Source organism: Marmota flaviventris, chromosome 9 (genome assembly GCF_047511675.1).
Source record: "Marmota flaviventris isolate mMarFla1 chromosome 9, mMarFla1.hap1, whole genome shotgun sequence".
Lineage (NCBI taxonomy): Eukaryota > Metazoa > Chordata > Mammalia > Rodentia > Sciuridae > Marmota > Marmota flaviventris.
Genome location: NC_092506.1, coordinates 3,032,089 through 3,047,843, shown reverse-complemented (window position 1 = coordinate 3,047,843; position 15,755 = coordinate 3,032,089). Strand labels below are relative to the sequence as shown.

At 63.0% G+C, this 15,755-nt stretch overlaps 1 protein-coding gene across 2 annotated transcripts in view; it reads left to right on the top strand.

Moving 5' to 3' along the window:
- The first annotated feature begins 3,912 nt into the window (after nucleotides 1-3,912).
- The window catches only part of Osbpl5 (oxysterol binding protein like 5), a 54,754-nt gene continuing 42,911 nt past the window's right edge, over nucleotides 3,913-15,755 (top strand). The window contains exon 1 of one of the 2 annotated variants that reach the window (XM_027944650.2): nucleotides 3,913-3,995. The gene's annotated coding sequence lies outside the window, so the exon portion shown is untranslated. The remainder of the gene's footprint in view (nucleotides 3,996-15,755) is intronic. The other variant, XM_071615965.1, reaches the window with a different exon arrangement.

Here is a 15,755-nt window from a genome sequence, read left to right as displayed (position 1 = left end):
GAGTCTGTGCCAATCCCCCAGGTTTCCCAGGGAACTGCTAGGGGCCACCGCTCCCCTCACCTCACACCTGGTATGTGACTCAGCCCAGGAGGACGCCAGCAGAGGGTCTCCCTTGGGAGAGGACGTGGAACACATTTGAGGACACAGGCCTCCCTGCTCCTCCCAGCATGTCCCTCCCCTGCCACTGTGGGGTCCAGGGGAGGAAGGGGCTGGGCTCCCCCCAGGGCCTGTGGCCAAAGGCGGCTCTGGTGAGCTGGAGAGGCTGCGGCCGAGCCACAGCAGAGGGTGGAGAGGAGCAGCCTGGGCACCAGGCCGCCTTCCGGGCCCGCCTCAGCCGCTGCCTGGCTCCTTGGCCCAGAGCTCATGGCCCAGAGCTCAAGGGGAGGATGAAGCGGGTCACACGTGTGAGCGGGAGGACGCGGTGCCAGGCACCTGGAGGTCCGTCACACGCTCATTGTTCCCATGTCACTATGAGCTCCAGATTTCCCTAGGCCCCCCCACCTGTGGGGACATTGCCCCTCTGCCCAGGTAAGGAAATGAGACTCCGAGGGGAGAGTCCCAGAGCAGGGACACTCTGAAGCCCAAACTGGAGGACGAATGTGCCCTCAGGGAGGACTGCTGAGCTTAGCCTCACCTCTGGACATCCCACTAGTGCCCAGAGTGACAGGACCAGAGTCCCAATAGGAACCCAGGACCTGCCTCAGTCCAGCGGCACCCCCACGATATAGGCCTCCGTTTCCTCATCTAGAGATGTTATGGCTGGGGAGATGTCATTGCCGCCTCCGATGGCCTGGGAAGCACTAGCAAGCCAAGGAGCGAACTCCCCCCAAGTGGCTCAGGGTCCAGTGGGCCACACCCAGGCCCTGCTGGCCCCTGCAGGGGACAGAACCCCAAGGAAGGCTCTCTTCTCTACAGGCACCTTCTCTGAAATGGGCCCAGGCACTTTCCAACCTGGCCTGGCCACCCAAGCCCCTCTTGGGGACGGAGCCAGTGCAAAGGAAGGGGCAGGGGCTCCACCAGGTCCTATGAGCCTGTGGGTCTTCTTCACTAACTGCGCAGCACAACAGAGGCTGGTTCAGAGCAGACACTCCTTACTCCCTGCCAGGGCTGGATGGCCTCCCTTGCTGGGCCTGGCTTCCCATCTGCAGATCGGAGCTGACTGTGGCTGAACCACCTCTCCGGGTGTCCGGAGTGTCTGCTGGGAAGTGCCCACGTGGCTCCTTTCACCCCTGGGAGGCACCCGAGAGCTGGTGAGATACACAGAACCCAGGCAGGATGGGGCCCTCTCAGCAGGAGGTCTCGGGGGCTCCTATAACCCCCACCGAATGAAGAAGAAGCCGGGCCAAGTGCAAGGGCTTCCTGGGCAGTGCTCCACTCAGCACCACCAGCACCTGGAGCCCATGGCTCTGGCCTGGGGGCTCTTGTGCAGAGTCCCTGGCCCCTGCCCCCTTGATGCCAGCAGCACCCAGCCAACACTGCCTGCAGACATGGCCGAATGCCACCTCGAGTCAGGAGGCAAAGCCGCCCCGGCTGAGGGCCACTGTTCAGAGACTTGGCTTGAAACAGTACTTATTTTAAATTGTTCTCTGCTCGCTCGGAGTAAAAGCCTCCATGTTTGCAAAAGCATTATAAAATCTTGCTGATCACAAACGCAACTGCATGAACTAGAGTCAGTTCAGCACCCCGGTCCGACCATCCCTTCCCAGGGTGCTTACCCAGGGCGAGCGCCTTAGAAGTCTCCTGGCACTGCTGGGCACTCAGAGCACCTGGCCGGTGGGGATTCCTCTCCTCAGCACTTACAGAGGCAGAAAGTGAGGCACACAGAGTTGCACAAACCTGCCTGAGGCCCAACAGCTCCGAGGCAGTGCCAGTATGCCCAAGGCTGGCACCGTTAGCCCCCTGCTCTGCCCACCTCTGAGGGCTTTTGTTCTCCTTTCCTGCATGGGCCTCCATCATCCACATGCTGTGTCCATTTGACAGGTGAGGAAGCTGAGGCCCGGAAGGAGCAACTCACTGCCCAGTGATGGAGCTGTTTTCCGCCGGCGGCAGAAGGATTCGGACCTTCCTCTAGCCACCTCGCTGCCGCTCCAAAACCAGGCAAGCAGGAATGGGGCTTCTGGGGAGAGCCCAGCAGCAGCTGTGGACCCTGAAGGACACCTGACACCTGTCACTGAGCCTGGCAGGTGACATGCTCCTCATTTCCCGTGGGCCTGTCTGGTTGCTGTCAGACTCAATCCAGTGAAGAGTTCAAACCTGGTCCTGACTCCATTCCCCAGCCCCCACCCTGCCGTCATCCTCAGGGCCCTTCCCAGGCTCCACAAGTGCCCTTTGACCTCTGCCCTCAGGAGTGTCCTTTCACAAAATGTGGCCCTTATAGCCCGCATGGATTCACAACTTTCCCTGTGTAGGCCCCTGAGACCTCTGCCCCGGGGAACAGAGCTTGTTTTCTCCCTGGATTCCCCAAGGACCCGCCCAGGCAACCAGCAACTCACCAGGCTCTGGTGGCCACACCCAGCTTTGTGCAGAGACTTCAAAGCAGACCCACTGGTCTCCTCCACCCTCCTCACCCCTGCCTGAAGAGCAGAGGCTACTGGCCACATGGAGCAGGTCCCACCATGGCTCTGAGCATCTTATCCAAACAGTTCTGCGTCGGAAGGCCTCGAAAGGTGACTATGGGTCAGGCAGGGCTCATTCTGGGGTAAGCCAGCTGGTGCAGCAGAGCTCTGCCTCCTTACCCACCCATCAGCACGAGGGTGAGGCAGAGGCTGGTGCTTCTGCCCACCCCACCCCACCCCATCCCAGGTCTAACAGGGTGGGCGTGGCCAGGCTAGGGGGGAAGGGACTGCCATTGGGGGCTGAGCCCCTGCATGCCCCCCCCCCCATGAGGGCTCACTCCAACTCCAGGGCCTGGAAGGAGCTGGGCACCCCAGGCTCTCCCTCTAGAGCCTGGCCAGGGGTCCTTCAGCACCCCATGATCACCAGTCTTAGGGGCACCCTGGATGTATCCATGGCAATGCACAGACCGGGAGGAGGCTGAGACTTCCCAGGGTCCGTTTAGTCCCTTCTGAGGTTCCGTCAGGGACAGGCTCCATGCCCTCCCATGTCCCACCTGCATCTGGGGGTGCAGAGGAGATGTGCTCAGCTCCCAGGTGTGGCTGGGCCCTTTGGGACTGATAGTAGGGAAAGGACCTGGCAGGGGGCCACACTGGGGACACCTTGGCACCAACCAGGAGCTCACATCCACTTTAGGCCTTCAGGGGAGGGACTGGGAGGTCACCTGCACTCAGCTCTGAAAGTCATTTAGAGCAATTGGAGTAAGTCTTACACGTAAGACAATTGGAGGGGTCTAGAAAGATCTAAGGGGGCAAAGAGAAGTGAGGGGGAAACAGGACTTAGTACACGGGTGTCAGTTTCTGAAGCGACCAGTTAATCAGTTGGAAACCTGGAGTCTGACAGAAGGGTCCCTTTGAACAGGAATGCAGGACAGTGGGTCCTCCTGTGCTCTGGTGGCTTCTAGCGATTGGCAGGGGTGACAGTTACTTGGGCTCAGGAATGGAGCGAAGGAATCCACAGCTCTGGCGAGTGTGGGGTGGGGTGCGCCTACATTTGTGACCTTGGGCTTCTCCTAAGCGCCTAAACGTGAGAACCCCACGGGACTGACTCGGCTCACCCACCCCGCCAAGCCTTGGGCGCGGCGTCGCCACCCGGGCCGCAGGTGAGCTGGGGCCCAGAGCTCCCGCCGGAAGGGCGCGGAAAGGCCGAGCGCTGGTGGCGGCGCGGGCGGGCGCCGGGGTCCCCAGGGCGCCGCTCCAGCGCGGATCCGCCCGGGTTTTGCGGCCGCCGCGCCCTCCCTCCCGCCTCCGCCCTCCGCCGCTCCCTCGCTCCGCCTCGCGCGGTTGGATCAGTCCTCTGGCATTTCCTGCAGCCGGGCCGCGCCGCCAGCTGAGCCCCGCGCCCGGCCGGCCCGGCCCGGAGCACCGAGCGCAGCCCGCACGGTAGGAGCGCGGCGCCGGGCGGGGCCGGGAGGGGCCGGGAAGGCCGAGCCGCGCCGAGCAGGCCCCAGCGCCCAGCGGGCCCCGCGGGTGGTCGGGGAGCCCCGCGCCGCAGACCCGGGGACCCCGGGCGGGCGCAGCCGCGCGGACTCTGACAGGCGCCGGCGCCGGGAGCCTCGCCGGCGTGGCGCGGGGAGCCGGTGTGCGGGAGCGTCTGGCGGCGGGCGCGGCCCGTGTGGGAGCGGCGCGCCCCGCCTGGCTCCCCGCTTGGCGGGGCTTAAAGGGGCCAAGACAGGGCGGGAGGGTGGCAGGGAAGGACTGGACGGCTGCAGACCTTGGGGGTGGAGGGGCTGTGTCCCCAGCGCAGCCAAACCAACCAGGAGGTGTCCGGATCCTGGTCTGGGATCAGGGGTGTGGCATCCCAGCTCCAGGCTTGTTCCCAGGGGGACTGTGTTTGGGTCCACAGAACGAGGGGCAGCCTGGACTGTGAGCTGCAGCCAGGACCCCTGCCTTAGGCCGCTGCCCACCACTGCCTCCTCTCCAGGCCCCGAGCCTCTAAAGACAGGGAGAGAGCCGAGGGCAGACACTCTGCGGGGGCTGAGGCTCCCGGGCCTCTTGGGCACTTGAGGATTCTGGGGTGGGAGGAGGGTGGAGCAGCCAGGGGGGGGCTGGGCCAGGGCTCCTCCCAACTGCAGGTCCCAGCCGGCTTCCCAGGTGACCCCGCCCCCAGCCCAGACAGCTGTTTTCTGTCAGAAGCTGGCCCGAGTTAGAATTTTTAGCGCTCCTGGGGTCGAGGGCAGGCCCTTCCCCAGGGAGAGATGGACTTCTCCACCTCTCACCCAATAGGGCAGAGCTGGCCTGCCTTGCTGGGGTCACTAGTTACATTTCTCTTCCTTTGCTGTCGGGGTCTGACAACTAGTTACTCTCTGTCTACCTAAGATATAATTTATGTGTCTGCCCTTTTGCCCACTACCCTTCAGAACACCTTTTGCAGGCCAGGAGCAGGGGTAGGGGCATCAGGTCCTGGAGAAGGGGTCATGGCCTTTGGGATGGACATTACTATCTTAGGTCTGTCTGCACCGCGGTGGAGTCAGGTCGTAGATTGAGCAGACACCTGCCTGAGGATGAGCAGCAGAGCGTCTGTCTGTGCTACATCTTCACCCCCACTCCCTTGTCGATGCAGGCCCTTGTTCACCCTTGAATTTGACAGGACTGGAAAAGAACAGGAAGAATAGGGTGGGGCTTTGCAGGTCAGGGGAGACCTGGGGACCAGGGAGTGTCATTGGGCTGGTCCCCTCCAGGCTTCAGGCTCTGGACCTGCAGATCCATTGTCTGCCTGCACGTGCGTGGGGCAGGCTGGCGGGAGCCGGGGAGGCTACTGCTGCGCGTCTGTCTGGTTGGTCTCACCAGGCTGTTTTGGAAGGTGACAAAGCTTGGAGCAGGTGCTCCCGCCTGCAGTCCTGGGCCTTGACTCAGGGAGGCTGCTATACCACGGCTGAACGCAGCAGTGATCCTGGATGGCAAACATGGGCTCCTCCTGGGCCCAGTGGTCTGGCTAGCCCAGAGTGGGCCAGGGGCCCACTGAGTCCTTCAAAGCCCTGCTTTTGGCGTTTTTACAGATACTGAATGCCACGCCCCACCCCCACCGACTGATTCACCATGCAGAGAACTCCCGGGTCAGTTTCTCTCCTCAAATGCAGGCTTCTCGGAAGCCCTCTGAGCTCCAGGGATGACCCCAAGGGCTGAGCCTGGGGACGGTGGAAGGGCTGTGTGTTTTGAAGGCCGGTGGTTTGAAGGCTGTTGTGTGTCTCTGGCAGCTGTGTTTTGGGGAGTCGCCCTCCCCACATTCTTTGGCTCGGGGTGCACGCAAGTGCCGCACTCACACATGGCACAGGTGGAGGCCCACTGCAGGTGGTGGCGGTGCCCCACCCCGCAGCCGAGATACGGTGGTTCTCCCAGGGAAGCCTGTGAGATTATAGTGCTGAGGAGGGACAGGGGACAGGGTGCTGCAGAGGGGCTGTGCCCAGGGTGTGTGCTGCAGACCAGATCCGGTGATTCCGGCGGTAAGGGTACTGTCCAGTGCAGACCTGCCGTGGGCTCAGGGTTGGCAGGCCCAGGTGAGCACGTCATGCGTCATGGTGTAGGACAGTGTCACTGCCCCCGACGGCCAACAGGCATGCTGCCTGCCCTGGGATGTCCCCGTGCAGTCCAAGTCTGCCACATAGGAAGAGCATTGCTCTGGGTGGCAGCCGCGGGATATATTCAACCTGCCCCTCAAGGGAAAGGACCTGAGACCCTGAGTGTGAGGCCACTGGGCTGCTTAGGAGCGCGCGGGGTTGGCAGGTGGTGTGGGCCGCCGCAGGGTAGCCCTGCTGCTCATTTGGAGAGATGCATGAGCAGATAGGAAAGGGCCTGGGGTGGCTGGGGGGAGCGCAACGATTTGGACTTGGTTGTGGTGTTCTCTTAGCATCGCAGTGTGGAGCCTGGGCCCCAGGCCCTGTGCGTGAGTGTGGAGTTGCCCCGTGTGCGCGTCCCAGCTGAGAGGCTGGCCCGATCTCCAGGGCCAGGCTTGGATGAGAGGTCCTACAGGATAAAACAGTGACCCCAGTTTGGACTTCTTTGTCCACTGTGCTAGCTGGAGAACCTGCCCTCTAAGGTAAAGAATGTTGCAGGACCAAGATGAGGGTCAGACTGGAGCTGCCCCAGGGGACCAGAGAAAGAATCCCTGCCACTGGGTCACAGGCCTGTGGGGGTCGGGGGTGGGGCCCAATGACCATTGAGAGAGGCTGGGGTGGGCCTGGCCATCACAGCCTTACCAAGGTCATTCAGGTCATTGAGATAGTAAGACAAGGTCCCTACTGCTCAGGACATGAGCCTTGTAAGCCAACACAGAATGATCTAGAATACCCAGAGGCCCTTGATGCATCTCTCAGGCTGAGAGCAAATGCTTCGGCCTCTTGCTCCCAGGCCTGGCCTCCCTGTCCTCCCAGCAGTGACGGGCTGCCTCTTCCTGCCCACCTCGTTCTCCAGCCTGCAGCCTGCAGTGGCGGGATTGATGTGCTGTCTCTTGGGGTGAATATGGCACCTGGGGGCTGGGGAAAGGTTGGGGGAAGGGAAGGGGGTTGCTAGGGGAGCCTGGTGGCTCTAGCGGGACTTTCCATGCCCAACTATTGGGGTAAATATTTGGGTCCAATGGCGTAGGGTTTCTGTTGGGGTGAATGCAGCGCCAGGAGTTGGGGCCTACTTAAAGCTGGGCTGCCTGCTGCAGGGGCCTCCTGCCACAGCGCTCCTCCTTCCCATTATAGGTGGGTGGCCAGCTTCCCCAGGAGGCCAGAGGGTGGGGAGCCTTGGGGCTGACCAGTGGCTGCAGAACCGGGGTGAGAAGACTTGGTCTCCAGTTTACAGGGTGAACCCCACCCCTGGTCGTGTCAGGAAGCCCTCCAACTCCAGTAGGTTTCAGGCCAGTGGGGGCAGGCCAGCGTCGGGGCATGAGGCCCTCTTCCTGGAGAGGACCCCCAGGTCTCTGCTGCTGAGCCAGGGCAGCCAGGTGGCCACTGGCTTCCCTTGCCCCTCCTCCAGCCACCAACCCAGCCGTGGAGGCAGCCCATCCAGTTCCCTGTCCAGGCCCTAGGGCCGTGGGGTCCAGGAGAGGCTGGCTAGGGCCAGAGCCACTGATGCGTCCGGGGTCACTGGACTGGAAGCCCCGGGGGACAGTGCAGGGCTGCTTCACCCAGGTGCTGGCCAGCCCAGGTCCTTTACGTCCAAGCTGCCCTTCCCTGTCTCAACGTCAGGCTCAAGCCCGCCTGTGGGGTCCCAAGCACTGGGTAAGCTCGGCCATTCCATGTGTGGCTGGCACTGCCCTAAGAGCCCCCAGCAAGGGTTTCCAAGCTCCAGCATCACCTCCCTGGCCATGGTCCTGGGTCACCCCACCTGCTATCCCCTGGCCCTCCCTGGGGGAAGAACCCCAGGTGGACCCTGCTTCTTCTGGGAGACCCTCCTTCCGCCTCCCCAGGCCTCCTCTGCTCTTGAACTTGGCATGTGTCCAGGCTGTCCTGAGCTGCCTCCTCTGTGGGTGGACCCTGAGCCATGAAGGGCAGCCATTCTGTGGGAAGTGGTTACCTATACCTGGTCTCAAGCCTGTGTGTGGCCACCTGTAGAGTCAGGATTGTAGCATGTGTCCCCAGGTGGAACAGATCCAGAGAGTGGGGCTGCTCCCCTCCCCAGCAGCCAGCCCCTTGCTGGTCAGGAGCCTGGTTCGTCATTAGCCCCAGGCCAGGGGCTGGGGGCAGGTGTGCTAGGGCTGGCATTGGAACTCCAAGATGGGCCCCATGTGTAGTGAGAGCCCCCAGAGACCCCAGAACACCCCAGGCCTCGCTGACCTTTGCCTGTGTCCTGGGTGAAACCTGGCCCATAGAGCCTGGGTCCCTAGGTTTCAACCTCCTGCCCCTGGCACCCCTGACCCTGGTGCCCCTGACCCTGGTGCCCCTGACCCTTCCCCCCTGCACTCCTTTCGGCAACCCCACCTTGGGCTGGTGCTGTGAGGGCAGGGCCTCTGGGGCTCTCACTACACATGTGGCCATCTTGGCTCCAAGAGCATCAGTGCCAGCCCTAGCACCAACCCAGCCTGGCGCGCTGGGGGCCGGACAGCCCTAGCTCACAGCGTGCCGGCTCCTGGTTAAGGGGAGAGAGAATGGCTCTGAGAACCCAGGGTCATTGTGCTGCCTCTCGCCAGCCTCTGCTCCCGGTCTTTGAGGGTCCCTAGCAGCAGGTCCTGGGGCTCCTGCACACTAGCATCACCAGGTGGGAGCTTGGGGACAGCGTGGCCTCCAGAGCGTGCATTGCCTGAAGCCGCGTGGTGCACAGGGCTCCCCACCCACCCCTGCTCCCCAGACCATTTTGTGTCTTGAAGATCTGCATCTACTTTTATGCAAGGAAAAGTATCCACTTGTTTCAAGAAGTTTGAAAGCTGCGAGACCGTGGTTGGGGGTCTTGCCCTCCACCCCGCCCTCCGCTCTGGAAGCCGGTTTCCTGGGTGTCGCAGAGCACTTTGCTGTGCCCTCGTGACCTCCGGGTGCAGATCCTGGGGCAGCAGATGACCTGCTGCTGGAACCACTGCCCCACTCTCCCACATGACCAGCCCCGCTCCCCTGTAGTCCTGGGGCCGGAAAGAAAAGGACAGGGACAGACACAGAAGCAGGCCCCGCCGTGGGCGGTCAGCCCTGGGCCTGCTGCCTCTGGGGTCCTCTGATCTCCTTGGGGCAGAGGAAGAAGCAGCGGCTTTCCTGCCGCAGCACCACGCAGCGTTTCCACTTTGGGCCTGGCCCCTGCGGGGGCGTGTGGCCCCCACCGAAGCGAGGCCTAGATTCTGCCTCTGAATAGCAGCGTGTGGGATGGCAGGTCCCCGAAGGGCAGAGTTGCTGGGAGGACACGGGGTGCCTGGCCACACAGGCTGGGAGCATTTGAGGTGTGCAGACGAGGCCTTGAGTTAGGAATGAAAGGCGTCAGCCCTATGCAACCTGAGGGCCCGGCCACTTGGGGACAGGGCCTGGTAGCAGGTCCTGCTCAAATGGCCCCTGTCATCCTTCCTGGACGGTGGGCAAGTGCTTGTGGAGGCTCCTAAGTGTCCCTCTTGAACACATCTGAGGGGCACATGGCCCCCGTGGTCCAGGTATGTGTGATGGCAGCTGTTGGGGTCCCCGCCCTCACTGCCCTTGCCTCCCAGGCACCCCAACTGGCTCTCAACCACCTGGATCCCCCCCATAGTGGCTGTCTGCCCTCAGCCAATGCTACCTGGCAAGAGGGGGTGGTGTGCCACTCCCCCCAGCAGGCAGAGGCAGGGCCACCCTCTTGTCCCTGCTCTGCAGGGCTGCAGGCTGCTTGCTCTCGTGGGACTCCCGCAGCCTGGGCTCACTGTTGAGCCTACGTGGAGCACAGGGCCAGCAGCCAGGGCTGCCCACCACCCACACTGAGGTCTGCAGATGCCCTCCCTGGCCTGGAAAGTCTTTCCTCTCTCCATCCAGGGCACTGACTGTCACCAGGGGGCTTGGCACGGGCAGGTGTGCAGAGAACACAAGGTCTCCAGGGAACTTGGTCCCAGGCCACGGCCTGTCTTCCTGGGGGACTCCTGGGCTGTCACCGCTCTTCAGCATGAGCCTGCTTGAGTGCGACCTCACCCTTTGCAGCCCCCTCCCCTCCTCTCGTGGGCCAGGGTCTCCAGCCACTGGCCTGACTCCTTCCGCCTGGGCCTGGTGGAGCTGCTCCTGCCTAACAAAGGCCGTGGCCCTCTTTTCTTCCCGCGCTGGGCCGCCAGCCGCAGCTTCTCCTTGCTGGCCTTGGTCACCTTGTTTTGCAGAGGCAGTGGGTGGCTGGGTCTCCAGCCACAGGGCCGTACACGCTGGGCTACAAACGCCCCAAGCAGGTGCTCCACACCTCCCGCCTGTGCCAGGCGGAGGCTCCTCCCTGCAGGCTCCGCGGGGTGAGCAGAGCGAGCGTCTGACCTTGGGAGCCTTGTCATGGGGATAGGACATGGACAGTCAGAGAGCCAGGCGTCGTCCCCACCTGGGTGGCCCTGGGCAAGACCTTTAAGTTCTGGACCTCGGTTTCCTCCTCTGTGAAATGGGCCTCTGCTGTGCCAGTCTCCTAGGGGTGCTGGGGGGACCCAGCAAGAGCCAGGCCTACCCGGGTGTAGAGAGGCCTGGGGCTCCCAGCCCCCGGGCGCCCTGTGCTCTCCTGAATGGGAATTTTGATTAGTAGTTAAATATTGTGAGACTTAGACACAGGAATCGCCCACGACAGCCAGTCCCGCCTCACTGATCTGACCAGTGGGCTGCATCGAGGGCCGTGGGCCAGGCGTTCATGCCCAGGTCTGTTCTAAGAGTGTCGGCGTGGAGGGAAAGCTGGGCACCGTCCCTAGGCCACAGCCCTGTGCCCTGTCCTCCAGGGAGCCGCTCCCGGTTTGCACGGGCAGGCTGCACGGGCAGGCTCCGTGGCGTGTGCTCATGCCTTACCCTATACGGCTGGATCATAGCCGGTCCCAGCAGCCTCTGGCTGCATTTCAATGTCGCTCTGGTCACGACCCTCCTCGGGCCAGTCATCTGCAGCACCGGGGAAGCAGCAAGACAGTAGCCCACAGCCTCCTCTAGCTTCTGCCAGGGCAGTCAGGAGACCGTTCCGGCTGGTTTCCGTGCTCCCTCACACCCGTCAGTCCGTCCCCATCCTGGGAAGTCCTTCAATTTGTTTCCGTCTGTCTCTGGAACTATCCTGTGGTCAGGCTCCTGGGGCACCTATGGAGGGGCGTGGGCCCAGAAAATGGGCCCAGCAGGTGCCCATCAGAGTGTGGCCAGGTCCCTCCTGGGTCCCTCCCTGACTCTCCTGGCCTTCAGGGTCCTAGGGGGAGATCCCAGCTCTCTCACCCCATCAGAGGGAGGGCTTTTCTCCCTCCCCCTCTGCCTTCAGAACAGGCCTGCAGGAGGCTAAGCTGCCCCCAAAGATGTTTGCCAGTGTCCTCAAAAGGTCCCTCTCAGTGACCAACACGTTCTGTTAATCAAAAACCCAGAAGTTGGCCTGACCCTAAGACCCAGGAGTCGAGGAGGGTGGGTCTGGCCAAGGGGCCTGCAGGGCCACGGCACAGCGGCTCTAGGTGGCCGGAATGGTTTGCGTGGCCTCTGCGTCCTGGTCGGAGACTGTCCTGCCCGGGAGTGCCTGGAAACATGCTGACCTCACCGGTTCCCGTCCTCACTGTCTGGTGCCTGCCCGGGAGCCCTGGCTCAGCCAGCCCGGGGTTGAGTCTGGAGGCCCTCTGTCCTCCGGACCTTGATGAGCAGGGCACCCACAGAGGTGCCTCTGGCCTTCCCAGGCAGAAGTCCCTCAGGAAGGTCACCCTGCACGCAGGGCCATCACACCCCTCCTGGGGCCATTCCCACCTCAGGAGGCCCTGTCTGCACCCTAGCCTCCCGGATCTGCAGCCTGGGGCAGGGCGAGGGCAGTGAGTGTCCACCACCTTGGCCCTCTGGTGTCCAGCCAGCACCCTGATGGAGGGCTTTCTGGAAAGGTTTCCTCGCAGGGGGGTGGAGCACACCCAGCCGCCTTGGGCTTCAGTGGCCTCGGGCTTCAGTGGCCTTGGGCTTCAGTGGCCTTGGGCTTCAGTGGCCTTGGGCGTCAGTGGCGTGGCCTTCCCAGGTGCCTTCCCTGCCCCTAGGCCAGACCTCCCACCTGTGCTATGCAGTGGGAGGTGGACCTCCCTGCCCCTCCCTCACCAGGCCCTCAGGGTGCTCCTCAGTGTCCGTGGCCCAGGAGCCCCTGCCACCCCGGGGACACGCGAGCACTGCAGAGAGCCCTGGAGTTGGAGAGGGAGCCGGGAGCTCCCAGCTGGGACCCACTTCATCTGACCTCACCATGGAGCCTCTGTCGGGCCTGCTGAGGATCCCTCACAGAGAAGGAAAATGGAGGCATCTTCCAAAGGGCTCTGGTGGGCGTTGGTCCACACTGGAGGCCTGTCCACCCGGGTCACTTGGAGCTTTCGGGGCCTGGGGTTGTGACCCCAGCAGCCTGTGCCTGCATTTGGTTTAGATTGCAGTTTAGTGAATGGCCCGACCCCCCCCACACACACACGCACTCACCATTCGTCATTTAAAACCGCGTCTGCGTTTCGGTTTCTTTGTGATCTCCAGTGCTATTTGTCTCGGGTAGGCACCTGTCCTACCAGTGGCCATCCGTCATTCCCGGGGACTCAGCCCTGTGTGTGAGGGTGCTGGCGTCATGGGCCTGAGTGGCCCAGGCCCTGGCCAGCCTGCCAGAGCTGGACTACCCCCAGGAGTCCCTCGGGAGCCACTTCTCTGGGCCACGGGCCTTTTTACAGACAAGGCGGCCAGTCCTGCTAAGAATCAGTCAGTGACTTCCATGCCAGGAAGTCACTCCAAGCCTGTGATGTGACAGCTCTTTGCAACCCTAAGGCTGACTGAAGCGTGTGCAAACCAGGCGTGAGTGGGCACGGAGGCCAAGGGGTTGGAGGGCAGCGAGGCTGCTACATTTACCTTGGCTGCTTCGTGAGTTCTGTGTTCTTGATGAAAACCCCGTGTGGATTCCTGTGGCTGTGGACGCGTGTGTTCGGCACCCAGCCCTCCCTGGGGGCACTCAGGGAGGCCAGCACCTGCCGTTTTCAGGCATGGGACCAGGGCTTGGAGACCTTGTACCCTGCCGCGACAGCAGGGCCACAAGGGGAAGGAGTGGGAGCTAGTGGGAGATTCGAGAGGGAGGTTTCAGACGGGCCCTTGGAAGGCACGGCTGTGAGACCATCAGGAAATGGGGACGGAGGGGCCGCACCGCCTGGACAGCCTGTGGTCTGGAAGGCCAGCAGGGCTGCAGCTGAGACCTCTTGCCCCAGGCTCGGTGGCTTGAGCTGGTGAGGCCATGGGCCACTCCCAAGCAGCTCCTAGGGCCTGTGTGACTGTGGGTCACTTGTTTTCATCAATGTGCATTTTTACCTTAAGGAGGTTTAAGTCATTGCTGAAGCTGCAGGTCAGCATCACCTGTGGTAAGTAGCAGGTGCTGAGGGACACTGCCCAGCCAGCACCGCCCCTGACTGCAGCTGGGCCGCGGTGCTCAGATCAGGGCGGGCAGGACCGGCCGAGGCTCTGCAGGGCAGCCCTGCCCAGAGCAGCTCCTCTGCCGAGGGCTTTGCCGAGGCCACCCCACTTCTGCTGGAGAGGGGAGCAGGCCCAGGCACAGTAGGGACCAGTGTTGTCCCTCCACACGGGCAGGAGCTGGAGAGACATCACAGGGCCCTGGTCTCCCTGGAACTGTCTGGTGAGGCTGCCCTCAGCAGCCGCGTGGCCGGGAGGCACAGGTGATATGCACAACTTGTCCAGTCTGGCTGGGGCAGCGTGGGGAGGGCAGCTGTCCGGGACAGAGACCCTGCACACAGGGCCTGGGAGAAGGTGACCTCCACTTGGGGCCACCCAGGTGCCCAGCCCAGCATTGCCAAGTCACCTGGAGACCCTCCCAGGGGACAGGCTGGCGTCTGCCACGTCACTGACCTTCCCCTGAGGGTCTCGTGTTTTCCCTACAGCTGTTCAGTGGTGGCCTCTGCAGCAGGGGCATGGGGGGTGAGAGCGAGATTTAAAGGGGACGCGCCACCTTCCGCCCCTGGCTTTTCTGAGTGGGACAGGACGTGGGTGGTGTCCATGCCCAGGCAGGGCACGGAGTGTGGCTGGGCTGAGTGGAGTGGCCAGGTCGGCTTGGTGGGGCTGCGTGGAGGATGGCACCCACAGCCTCGTCAGTGCCCGTGGCAGCAGGTCCTTCCGCCACGTCCTGAGGGCTGGAGAGGGCCGTCCCCTCTCCTCTGTCAGGCCCTTCTCCCTCTCAGCCCCAACCCGGTGCCTCTGTGTCCTGGGCAGCTACAGCAAGTGACCACGTGTGTGTGATCTGTTCCTCGCCCCGGGGGCCGGGAGGCCTGCAGTCAAGGTGCTGCGGGGAAGGCTCGCTCCAGAGGTTCCAGGGAGGGTCCTGCGGCCTCCTCCAGCTCCGGCCCCGGTGATCCTGGCCTGTGGCCACAACTCTCCAGTCTCTGCCACAGGTTCACGTCACTCTCCTCTGCGTCTGCCTCTCTTTCTCTCTTGTAAGAACCCCGCGTTGGATCTGGGGCCACCTTAGGCCCCGTCACCTTGCCTTATGGATCCGGGGCCCCTTTAGGCCGTGTCACCTTGCCTTATGGATCTGGGGCCACCTTAGGCCATGTCACCTTGCCTTAGGTCAGTGCATCTGCAGAGACCCTTTCCAGGGACAGCTGCACTGGTGGAGCATGAGCCTGGGTTCCGTCCTTAGCTCCATCAGAAATGAAAATAAAGACCCAAAGACAGGCATGGCCACGGGTCCTGGGGCCAGGACCTATCTTTGGGGGATGCACCTGACCCATCTACCCCCACGAGGGGGCCGCTAGGACGGTGGTCCAGCGCTTTGTGACTCCCATGGAGGTGGGCTGAGAGCCGGACCTAGTGGAGAGAAGGGGACTCTGTGGACTTGGACTTGGGGTGACACCACTGCAGCGGGCACTCCGTCCTCCCAGCCCTGGGCACGGGGGTGGGCAGGGAGGGGCCACCTGGATTCACAGGTAAGGCCTTGCTGCCCCAGAAAAGCGAGGAGCCTCAGGCTGCTCCTCACCTACCGGGTGGGGAGCTGGACACGAGGCAGCGCCTGGCTGACCTAGATGTGCCCACCTGGGCGCCTGGGTCACCACCCCCCAGAGACTCCTCAGTGCTGCCAGGAGCCACCTGCAGTCCCAGGCCCCAGGGAGAGCCCTCTCAGGAGGAAGATGCCCATGAAGGGGAGATGGGCTGAGGGACAGGCCTGGGGCGCCCGTGACTTGCCAAGCATATGTACCCGTGTGTCCGTGTGTCTGCGTGTGTACGCGTGTTTTTAAGTGGTTCTGCGCCTGCACATCTGTTTGCATACTTGCAGCCTGTGTGTCCCTGCAACACGTGTGTGTGTGGGCTCTGCGTGGGCACATGTGTGCTGGCGTGTCCTCTGTGCACGTGCATGGTGTGTGTGTGTGTGTGCGGGAGGGTGGGCAGTCGGGGAGGAGGGGACACAGGGCCCTTGGACTGCACGTGTCAGGCCTCTGTGCACCAAGCACATCGCAGTCACCACAGCTGGCCCTTGTGCCCCAGGTTGCCTGGCTCCTGGGGTCATTTTGACCATCGAGAGGCAGATGGGGGCCCTGCTGGAGCGGGCCAGGGCTCTGGGGACCTGTGGTCAGTCCGGGCAGCA